At 35.6% G+C, this 11858-nt stretch overlaps 1 long non-coding RNA gene across 1 annotated transcript; it reads left to right on the top strand.

Moving 5' to 3' along the window:
* The first annotated feature begins 624 nt into the window (after nucleotides 1-624).
* On the top strand, nucleotides 625-1657 carry LOC113239087. The gene is made up of 3 exons (XR_003311162.1): nucleotides 625-752; nucleotides 981-1119; nucleotides 1295-1657. It is a non-coding gene; the product is annotated as an uncharacterized LOC113239087 (long non-coding RNA).
* Nucleotides 1658-11858: the final 10201 nt, after the last annotated feature.

The following is an 11858-nucleotide window of genomic DNA, read 5'->3' as shown; positions in this document are numbered from 1 at the left end:
GCTGGTGAAGTTTTGTGTTGTGTTTGTGCAAATTTTTATAAGTAACTTTGAAATGCATTCGCTTCGACTCTTGTGGGCTGCTCATAATGAAGAAGTGTGGCTCAGGCGTCAAAAAAGAAACGTTTCTCGGCGGTCCTTGGAGGAAATCGGCGAAATGCCGGTTTTATGTTTCGGGAACCATTTAGATTGGATAAACGAGGACTTGTCTCCACCTACGGGCCCAAACCTGTTTGAGAGGAACCGTAGCATTTCTACTGGAAGTTAAGGTAAAGAAATTATGCCTACCGCTGTAATATGAAGTGTAATATTAATGGGTACCAACCACCAGAGGTTATGATAACAAAAATATTGTTTTTGTAGGTTTTTTGTGCCTAGAGTTTCTTGGCGACAGGCTCTTACCAGTGGATCGTGTGTGTCTCGCAACATTTGCTGCAGCGAACAACTAGTCGTTGCATTAGGCAAGTTGTGGAAGCCCTCAATCATCCGAATGTAATAAGTAAATGGGTGTTCCCACAAACGCAACAAGTTAAGCCCAGAGGTAAGTGACATTTCAGTAAAATAACACGTAAATGATAACATATTTGCACCATTTCACTTTTATCAATTTTATTAATGAATTTACAGGTTCCAAATAAGATTTCATTTATCTGGTGTAATAGGGTGCATTGACTGCACCCATGTAACCATTGTGAAGTCCATGGTAGATGAGCATCTTTTTTATAAAAGTATACCACCCATTAAATGTACAAATGGTAAGTTTTAGCCTATGACACATTTCATTGGTTGACAAGATAGTATTAAAATTAAAATTGTTTGTCCTGTGATTTTTGTACAGTTAGTCGAAGGGTTAATATAAATCTGAAATTTTACAAGGTACATGCTGAAGTTAATTATGTAGTTACTTTGTTTAATTCGTAAAATTTGAATAGCATATAGAATATTTATCTCTGTATCAACCAACAATTTTGTCTATTTTACAGATTTATGATCATAACTTAAAAATTTTAAATGTCGATGCTAAGTATGGTGGAGCCACACATGACTCTTATATGGTCATCCAGGCAAGTGGAACCATACATGCTTGCCCTTCATCAAAATGGTGAACAAACAGGCTATTAGGTAAGGAACAAAATTGAACATTTATTCATAACTACTTTTTGCATAATCTATATGTTTTGTTGTTAGTCTAAACATTTAGGCCTATAACAAAAACAGTTTTAAGTTTTACAAACTAATTGTCAACTGCCTGCCTCCTATGATTAATTGTTAATTTAAACAATCCTAATTGTTTTAGGTGATTCTGGATACCCACAAAGAGCCCGACTAATGATGCCTGTCTTAAATGCTGCATCAGGGTCACCAGAAGAGAATTACACCAGGCGTCTTATCCAGGCCACGAATTGTATTGAACGGTGTTTTAGCTTGCTGAAGACACATTGAAGATGTTTACTTAAGCACTGAACACTTCATTAACATCTCCAAGTCACCAGTAAAAAAGTAATTCCATGTGGTGAACTGCATAACATTGCATTGAATGCCAAATTACCCCCACCAGGTGATATGGCTGCGCAACGTGATGTTAAGGGACTACCAGTAGTAGCCAAGATGAGCTAAAACATGGCAGAGCCATGCCCATTTCTTTAGTGAATAGATTGTGATGTAGAAAATGAAAAATAATTATAAATATAAAAATATAATATTATTTTTATTATAAATATTATTTATTTCTTAACTTCAAGACTATTTTGTTCTTATTTTACAAATTCACCTTCAATCTTTTAATTTTAAGTGTTCAGGTACAGTCAAAAGCACATCAAGCTTGACTTTGTACTTTGGACCGTTCTTACCGAAAGCGGCATTGAGTTGGATTTAAATCTTAAAGTGTTAAACTTGACGTGCTCTTGACCCTGTATATACAATATTATACTATTTATTTTTCTTAAGTAACAATATGGTAAACCATATACAATTTGTTTTACAAAATACAATAAGTATTCTCTTGGTGATAATACCTATTATAATTAAATTTCTCATAAATGTATTACCCACTTCATACACCTATTTATTCCCAGTAGGTCCATGTACTTAGTTCTACACCTACCTACTTACAGATATTATTATACAAAGTTAAAAGTGGGTCTGCACAAGCATAACATTTTACTACATCAACTATATGTCATTGGTCAAGAAGTAATTTGCTTGTTGTAGTTGAACTTCCTCATTTGACGATGATGGTCTCTGAAAAAGAAAAAGTATTAATATTAGCTAAATGGGTTTGTGATAAAGAATTTAGATTTTGTTCTAGATTATAATGTGGTGTTGTAATGATTGCAGAAGTTATGAAAGGGGATGATTTAAAATTGAATAGGAACAAATTTATTTTTAAAAATTTTTTGTTCTAAGACTATGATAAACTGGTAATGCCATGGTGACAGAATATGTTGAAGGGACATAATATCTATGTGGTACTAACATTGACTAAATGAAATTTTAACTGCCTGTGTGGCCAAACGGTTACCATGCCGGCCTGACACGCTTAGGTCCAAGGTTCGATTCCCGGGCCGAAAGAAATATTTGAATGGCCTACATTTGTTTTTTTTCAAGAGTTTGGGTGTAATTTGTTGTTGTCCATGTGTGCATCATTGGCACTCGCGACACCGGGTTTCCCTAGTGCGGGGCTATGTTGAGTGTGTGCATTATTATATTTATATTGTATTCTATATATATTAATATTTGCTCCTGGATACTAGCAACCTACTCCTGCTGACACCCCTAAAATCGTAACCACCCTTTGTACCAAAGCAGTTAAAATTTGTTGGCTGTCTGGGCCATCACCAGTACCCTCAGCATGTCGCCGTTCATGATAGTGATAAAACCCATTCATTATATATAAATGTAAAATCAAAGAGGTGGGCTAGCTTACTTTATCCCATTTATCGGATGACTTTTCGACACCGCCACGCATAGATCGCCACAGTCGATCACTTCTCAGGCGACCTTGAGCTTCCGACTGGGGCTTCAAGAGGTCGTCGTGCCTGTAACATACACGGTCTTAATTTCTTTTGCTTAGGTTGTACTATATCACGTCATTGTTTACGTTATACAACGTAACGTCTCAAGTGGTAATTGCATTTTGATAAGTTTGGATGAAAAATGTATGATTCCTATATTGAGTATCTTTCCATACGTTCTCCAAGATCTGAGGATTGCTCCAGACTAGCTCGCAAGCTCGGTTCCATTGCTAAAAAGATGAAGAAAATACTTCTAAAGTTGGAATGTAACATCACAATAAACTTTGCAAGATATCTATTTTACATGAATTATGGGTGACAAAAGTATATCACAGAACAGCTAAATATAATGTTTCTGCAGATACTTACCTTTAAAATACCTTTGAAATCACTTTTCACGTTTAAAACTACTTTATTCCACTTCAATGCCGCGCGTTTTGTTACGAACATCGACCTCTTGTCAAATTCAAAGTGAAGTTTGCCGTCGAAACCGTAGACTATATTTTGATTTTTAACGAATTATCGAATAGAATGAGCGATCGTCAGGCTCTTGTAACTTTGGCTACCAATCTATTATCGTTCACGTCTAATCGATGACGATTGTAGAAATGGAATAGAATGGGAGCGAATGCCACTTGGCTAGGCCCTCAGACGTGTTCGACTCCTTATAAAATTCTGACCAGTTATACCATTGAAAATTATGTAACCTAACTGCTTGTAAAGCATAATATTTGTAGAAAATATAGACTCTTTTAGAGTAAGTTCCTTTTTACCATGTCTAACTGTTAACCTGTAAGTAATTTTAGTAGGGAGTGTTTTTTTTATGATTGTATCGTTATTTTGTTTTGGTACAGCCTTTACGTACTTTACCTTTCTTCCTACTCCTTTTTACAATGAATGATTGGACCGAGCGTTACTTACTTTCATTACTCTATTCAAAATCGTAAGCCACACGCCTATCCATAACAGTTGCAATGCCACTCAGAGCTTTAGCAAAGATCTGACGGGCACTGCCACCGCGCCCGTCACCTTGAGACATAAGTTGACAAGTCCCTGTGCCTGTAAATTCACCAAAATATAATCCAGAGAGATTATTGGTATTATATACAAATAACCCAGTATATAGTATACGGAAACTATTTTTATGATATTGCTATTACATTTTGCATTTACGTTAAGAACGATAGATATAACAGTCAAATTAAAATTTAAAAAACCCCGATGCAAAACAGTAACAGTGTAAGCTCACAATTCGTCGAGAGTAATTGAATGAGCCCAACCACGATTATTCTATTGTAAGTAGGTGAGGAGTTGGGTAGTCTGCTGGCTGTCCTGATTGTAGCATAGCAGATCAAAGTTACCATATTACTCAATACTTTATTCCATTCCCAAAAGTACAATGCAGCAGGTGGACTCGCTTAAATTAGGGCTTTGGGACCCCGTTGGACACAACAAAATACACAGAGAAACACACAGAGAGCGCATTTCAATATATACAATATTGAATCATAATTCGCTCCATGCGATTTGCATTATTATGCATTCTTTGTTGATACTCCACAGTATTTGAATACCAGCTTATTTAACCAATGTGTCTTGTCCACTATAACTTACGGTGCCGAGACGTCATGCTCGGCATCGAACTTATAGATCGAGTCCTGAGTTCGGAAATCCGTAGATGAACTAAGGTCCTGGACATAGGAGATCGGATAACGAATTTAAAATGGAGCTGTGCTGGACATGTGCGAGACGTGGTGAACACAGGTGGAGTAAGGCGATAATCGAATGATGGCCAAGAAATGGATATAGAAACGTGAGATGTCCTGTAGCTAGATGGGTGGACGACATTGCCAAAGTTGCGGACAGTAGATGGCTGAGAGTAGTACAGGATCGTGGTAGATGACACAAACTACGGGAGGCCTATACCTAGCAGTGGGTGAAGTCGGGCTTTGGATAATAAATCAAGTTTATAAACTTTTAACAAAAAATAAAACCTCTTAAAACTATACACGACCTCAATATAATATACTTTGATATGTAGTGCAATTTAAACGTAATATTTATTATATTTGAGAAATAAATAACTCTGAATCTGAATCATTATAGTAACTTTTACTTACTAACGTTTCATTCAAATATGATGTAAAACTTTTGTCGCTGAGTACTTCTTTCATGGAGTTTGGTAACTTATTGTAAATTTTATTAAAAATTATAGAAAGATAATATAGAATGATAAATCTGTAATAGATTTCTCATAGATGGCGCTACGACTAAAAAGTCGTTGAAAGACCAAGTACAAAGACACGACGCAAGCACATAGGAAAAATACGTGAGGTCCGTTGGTTCGTTTCGTGGCTTAGTTGGTATAGCGTCTGGCACGGTATGCAAGAAGACGTTGGTTCGAATCCGACCGGATCGAAGGAATTTTTTCTGAGTGTTCGATCTTTGTATTAATAATTATAACAAACTAGTGGCGTAATTTCACAAAAAATAATTGAATATCAATTCAATAAAAATTTAATTAATTATAGAAAGAGTTGAATTTGGTAACATAAGTCTGCTTTGGTGTCGAAAACAATAGTGTAAATATGTTTTGCCTTTATATAATTTTATAAATACAAAAAGATACAAATTTGATTGATTGTTTTATTTATTATCCTATATATTGTGTTGTCCTGCAATACCTATCTACCGTATAAGGGTAGAGAAAAAAGAACTCCAGTGGTAACTATGGCCCCACATCAAGTAGCAGTAGAGCTCCTTGTGAAAGAGTTCACCCAGGGAAGTGCTGTACCCATTTCTGCCGCCAAGCAGTAATGTGAGCATTAATGCGTTTCGGTTTTGAAAGGTAAGGGTGCTGGTAAAATTACCGGCACATGGGATTTATCAACTTGTGTCTCAGGGTGACGGGTACAGTAGCGGTGCCCCTCAGATTTAAAGCTGTGTGGCACTGCAACTGTCATAGACAGGCGTATTGCTTACTTGTCCCGTCACTTAAAAAAGTCCAGTAGCTTCTTATAATTCAAATCGGAAGCGGATAAAGTACATAAGGATAGTTGCTCTGTCTACCCTAATGGAGGCAGAGGTATACAACATCTGACTTCCGAGTTAGAAAATCCTCAGCCGTGCTGAACCGGAAATATATAATGAAGATAGAAGGAAAAAGAAACAGAGAAAGATCAAGAAAAAGAGGAAGATCAAGTGGATTAATAAGTAGTAACATCAAGGGAGCAGCTAAAAGCTATGAATCGTGAAGAGTAGAGGACATAAGAGCCTGGTTCCTAAATAGGACGATGTATTAAACTATAATATATTAGGGGTTAAAGTATGAAATTGCCGTTTTATTGCAATAGGTTCTTTGAATTTTCATAGAATCTTCATGGTTTGAGGTTTTCGAATGAAACTTTTTTCAAATGGTTTCTGTGATTTTTTTTTTTAAATTTGAAACATTTGAATATCGACTTTCAATTGTTTTTGTTATTCAATTTAGACAAGAAAGATGGATACTGCGAAAATTCGAGTGATTTTTGAATACGAGTTCCGACGCGGAACTAACGCGGCAGAAACAGCCCGCAATATCAATGCTGCGTTTGGAGAGGGGTCTACTAATGAACGCACCGTGCGATTTTGGTTTAAACGCTTTCGTGATGGAAATTTCGACTTAAAGAACGAGCCACGAGGAAGACCGCCCACACAGGTGAATAACGATGAATTAAGAGAGATAGTGGAAGCCGATCCTAGTCAAACTACCCAAGAATTAGCGGCATGGTTTAACGTTACCTTACCCACAATATTGACTCACTTGCGTCAAATCAATAAAATAAAAAAATACGAAAAATGGGTGCCTCATGATTTGACTGATCTGCAGAAAGAAACGCGTGTTGAAACTTGTGTTGCCTTGTTGAACCGGTACAGAAATGAAGGAATATTGGATCGAATTGTAACATGTGATGAAAAGTGGATTCTTTATGATAACCGGAAAAGAAAAATGCAATGGCTGACCCCAGGTCAAATGCCACAACAGTGTCCTAAAGCAAAACTTACCAATAAAAAGGTAATGGTAACTGTTTGGTGGTCTCAGCATGGTGTTATTCACTATAGTTTTCTCCGATCTGGTCAAGCAATAACGGCAGATGTCTATTGTGCCGAACTCCGAACCATGTTGACAAAACTAGCAGTAAAACAGCCCCGACTCATGAATCGATCTTCACCATTATTGCTCCACGACAACGCGAGACCTCACACAGCACGAGAAACCATTTTGACCCTTCAGGAACTGCAGTTAGAAACCATTCGTCATCCTCCGTATTCACCAGACCTTGCTCCAACGGACTACCATTTTTTTCGTGATTTGGACAATTATCTACGTGACAAGAAGTTTTCTTCCCAGGAGGTAGTACAAAATGCTTTCACACAGTTTGTGCAGTCTAGATCGTCGGAGTTCTATCGCAAAGGCATTAATAACCTTCCCATTAGATGGCAGCAATGTATAGATAATAATGGCAACTATTTTGATTAAATAAATTTGTTAAAAATTTAAAAAATAAACAATTTAGATTTTCAGTACAAATCGGCAATTTCATACTTTAACCCCTATTATTAAATAATATTTCATGACTTAAACAATTAGGCACAGAACACTAGCCTGAAAGACACTGAAATTACTATCTAAACCAATGTACGAGCAAGTGTGGTGCTCCAATACAGCCCATCCAATAGTGGATGTCTTCTCGTGCACAAAGACCTGCACCAGGAAAGATTTCGACCACAGATAGCGCAATCAAGGTGGCAACATACTATTCAAAGTAAATATAGTTCTAAAATAAGAGAAACATCGACACGACAAGCAAAAGAAGGTATAAAAAATAACCGACGTGTAACTCAGTAGAGCCCTTGAGTTAACAAAAGGAACAATAAACTTTAACACGTCTTCGCAATGAATATCAATACAAATCGAAATCTCCGGTTCACAGTTCATTTAGCTAAATAGATTTTTTCCCATACAAATGTACATTAATTCATACGTCTCTTACATACATTTCATTCAATAAACTTCCTTCTAATTGTTAGTTAATTATGATATGCTCTTTTGTGTATTTGTACTAGGCTATAAAAAATTTGACGGGTAAATATTTATAGCAAATCTGGTATATATGGGATGTTTATAATATTCCAAATTGTTACTACTGCTGTTCATGATAGTTTTTGAAAGAAGGATTGAGAGAGTCAGTTGGATGGAAAGAAAAACCAATGACACGGTGTTAAAGATAGTGCAGGAAAACATAAGCTCACTAAAGACAATAGAGAACCAAAGGGGAAAGATGTTTGGGCATCTGATAAGTCACGACTGGTTATCTATCAGTAGTCCGACATTTTCCAGAAATAATGTTTGCTGGAATGTTCATAACTTCGAAAGTAATTCTGAGAAGAAAAGGTTTTTTCTTTTAAACCTAACTTAACAGAAACTAATCGTATCTTTGCGATAAACATCCAACATATTCGAAAGAACAACGGTTTCGTTGTAATTCGGTGTAATGAAAATTCGAACGAACGTTATTTCGAAAAAAAAAATCGTGTTTTTGATTGGTTACCAAGTTCGTCCAAGGAAGTATTGCTACCTTACCTATTTCTGAAGACAGTCGGTAATGTGAGCATTACTGTGTTTCGGTTTTGAGGGGTAAGGGGAGCTGGTGAAATAAGAGGCACATGAAACTTGTCATTGTGATTTAAAGCTCTAACTAGCAATACAACTTATATGGACAGGTGTGTCACTTACCACTAGGCGCACGATGTATTCGTCCCGTCACCTTGTTATTAAAAAAAATGTCTCTTAGAGGAGACCATTGCCCAGCAATGGGACTTGCGATTGGACGGAAATCATCATCAACATCCACATCCCGATTTTACTCACTGCTGGATATAGGACCGAAGAACGAAAAGAAAAACAAAGTCACTTGGAATTTAGCATGGATATACAATAGGGTTTAAATTTAATTATACGCGATTAAGATCCGAGAAACAGTTTGATTTTCATCAGAGTTTAAGCTCTAAATAGAGCTGTTGTATTATTCTGTCGAAATCTCAGGTACAGTGGACTTTTAGTAGCAAATAGAGCACTTTGTTAAAGAGTTTGTCCAAGGAAGTACTGCCACTTTACCGATTTCTGCCACCAAGCATTATAATGTTGTGCAGCATTACTGCGTTTCAGTTTTGAAGGGTGAAATTATTATCATATGGGATTTGTCAACCTTTGTCTCAGGATGACGGGCGCAGTGGTAGCCCCCTCATTCTGCGATTTAAAGCTCTGAGTTGCACTACAACTGTTATGAACACCAGGCGCACGACAAGTTCGTACCGTCATTTGGTATTTAAAAAAAAAGGACTTAAGTTTATATAACTTACAACTAGCAATGTATTTCTAATATTAGGGACACTTCCATGTGTAATAATAATACGTAAATTATATGTTTACCACTGTTCATCATAAATTTTAACTACTTTAATTTAAATGTTTCAACGCCATAAAATTTTTTTGTAGTTTGTGCCATCAATGTTGTGTTACCGAATGAATGCATCATAACAGGATCTTGGAACAGGTTTGGAATAAATCTTTTAAAAGCTAATTGTTAATTATTATTAAAAACAGTTGAATCCTCGGGTTTTTGAAAATGAAACTGATTTTTTTTTTCAAATATAAATAACGGACGAGGCCACGGGACATGTGAAGGGCCTAATTATATGTTTGAAGTACCTACGTAAGTTTTTTATAAAAAAAAATCGACCTCATTAATATGAGGTCGATTTTGAGGTCGATCATATTGGTACCATGACAAACCTATCAACCAAGTAATGTATTATTGCTAAAGTGACTGAAAGAACGAATGATTTTCCAATATTGTCTATTCCTTACTAAAAATAGGAAAGAAATAACGCTATATGAACTGTATATTGCCTTCTCTTTCTTTTTTGATGTTCCGAATCGTCCTATCGTAGTATAATGTTAAAATAATTCATATTGTTTACATTCAGAGAATTTTAACTGCCAAAAAGAAAGAAAAGTATGTGATAATGAAATCTATTAAAATTACGTTGTTTTCAATTATTTTTCCGCATTTTTATGAAGAAAAATAAATAAAACAAGCTGAGTCTTGATTGTCAAGTTGTGAATTCGAAATTATAGTCTAGTTGTCAACTGTTAGTGCCGCCAAGGAGCATATAGATGGCGCTTTCATAATTTTACGAAATAAACATCGCGTATTTTTATTTAACGATAAATTATTTTATTTTTTATTACGTTCTATTTAAAAAAAATAAACAAAATATTGAAGAGATAAATAAATAAGTACAACTTAACTTATAATCATTACAAATCAACATTTAGACAATAAATAGACAATAAATTAGAAAGTAATATTGTTTCCATTACATCCGTGTAACTATTTTAAAATTGCTAAATTTGACATAAAAACAATATTACTTTAATGTTAAGAACGGTCATAGTATGAACTGAGTGAATGAATAGTCACAAAGCTGCCAATAAAACATCATAGTTGTAACATTATAATAAGCTTACTTTAAGCGCGTCATGGTATGAAAAATCAATGTAAGGTTAAAGTAATATTGTTTTAAGAAGTTGTGGTAGGCCCCCTGGATGTCTACTCCGAAAATATACACCCCGCAGGTGCGTATGAAATCAAAACGATCCGTGAGCCGCCTGCAGTTCGTTATCCTTAAACGCTTTCGTATTGGGCTTCGGATCTCATAGACAATAACGGACCGATAACGTGAACGTAAAATATGAATGCTGAAATAGATTCTTTTACATGCCTAAACAAAAATGTAACTGAACAAATGGCGGGTTTCTTTAGTGTTGTACCTTATTCTATCGAAAAGTCATTATCGACTTGCAAGTGTTTAATTAACTTAATCCCTCACTTACACCCACATACACAAATTCTCACACTCACTCATCCACACTCACTCCCACACACACACCCACGCGTACACCCACACACGCTCCAACATAACACACCCACTGACACTCACACTCAAATAGACTTACATACTAATACACACACACACATACACACACACACATACACACACACACACACACACACACACACACACACACACACACACACACTTACCTAATTCCTTTGTATTTTACTGTTAATCTCGTTTGTAATATTTCAAACCTTGCTCCTTTTTAGTACCAATGCCCAAAATGTCTGTTAATGTAATTTTTACTCCAATAGCTCAATTTATGTGGCCGGACACTGATTTCCAAGATACAGGCATGTGCCTAGTTTGGATGATCAGAGTTTGAACAAATCACTTTGTACAACTAGTATTTAATTACCATTTGTCTCAATTTTGTGATACAATCTTTTTTGGGAATAAATTATTATTATTATTATTATTATTATTAATTGAGTAGATCAATATTTTGCATTTATAAATGCTCAAATATTACAAAAAGTGAATTAATTTGTGCTGGAAAAAATGTTATTTGAGAAAATATTAAATAAGAGAAAATTTTGTCATAGAAATCTGACGATCTCTATGCATTCCAACCACAAGATTGATATTAGAAAGAAATTTTTCAAAGGCTTCGAAATAGTGTAAGCTTTTTTGTATTTATGCATTGGTATAGAAAAAGGTTCACACATGAAAAAAACAAAGTCCGAACTCGCTAAATATCTGGGAACATTAAAAAATGTAGCTAGGTTTTGAAAGATAAGCGCGTACTGCATCCGATTCCTATTCATTCCGAATCCGAGATTATACAAACCTAGAAATCTCGGACCCACTTCTCATGTCCCTTGTACACTAAGCCCGAGATTT

Source organism: Hyposmocoma kahamanoa, unplaced genomic scaffold, assembly GCF_003589595.1.
Source record: "Hyposmocoma kahamanoa isolate Upper Pololo Valley unplaced genomic scaffold, ASM358959v1 99421, whole genome shotgun sequence".
NCBI lineage: Eukaryota > Metazoa > Arthropoda > Insecta > Lepidoptera > Cosmopterigidae > Hyposmocoma > Hyposmocoma kahamanoa.
The sequence above is the reverse complement of the archived record's forward strand: the minus strand, read 5'-3'. Positions and strand labels throughout refer to the sequence as shown.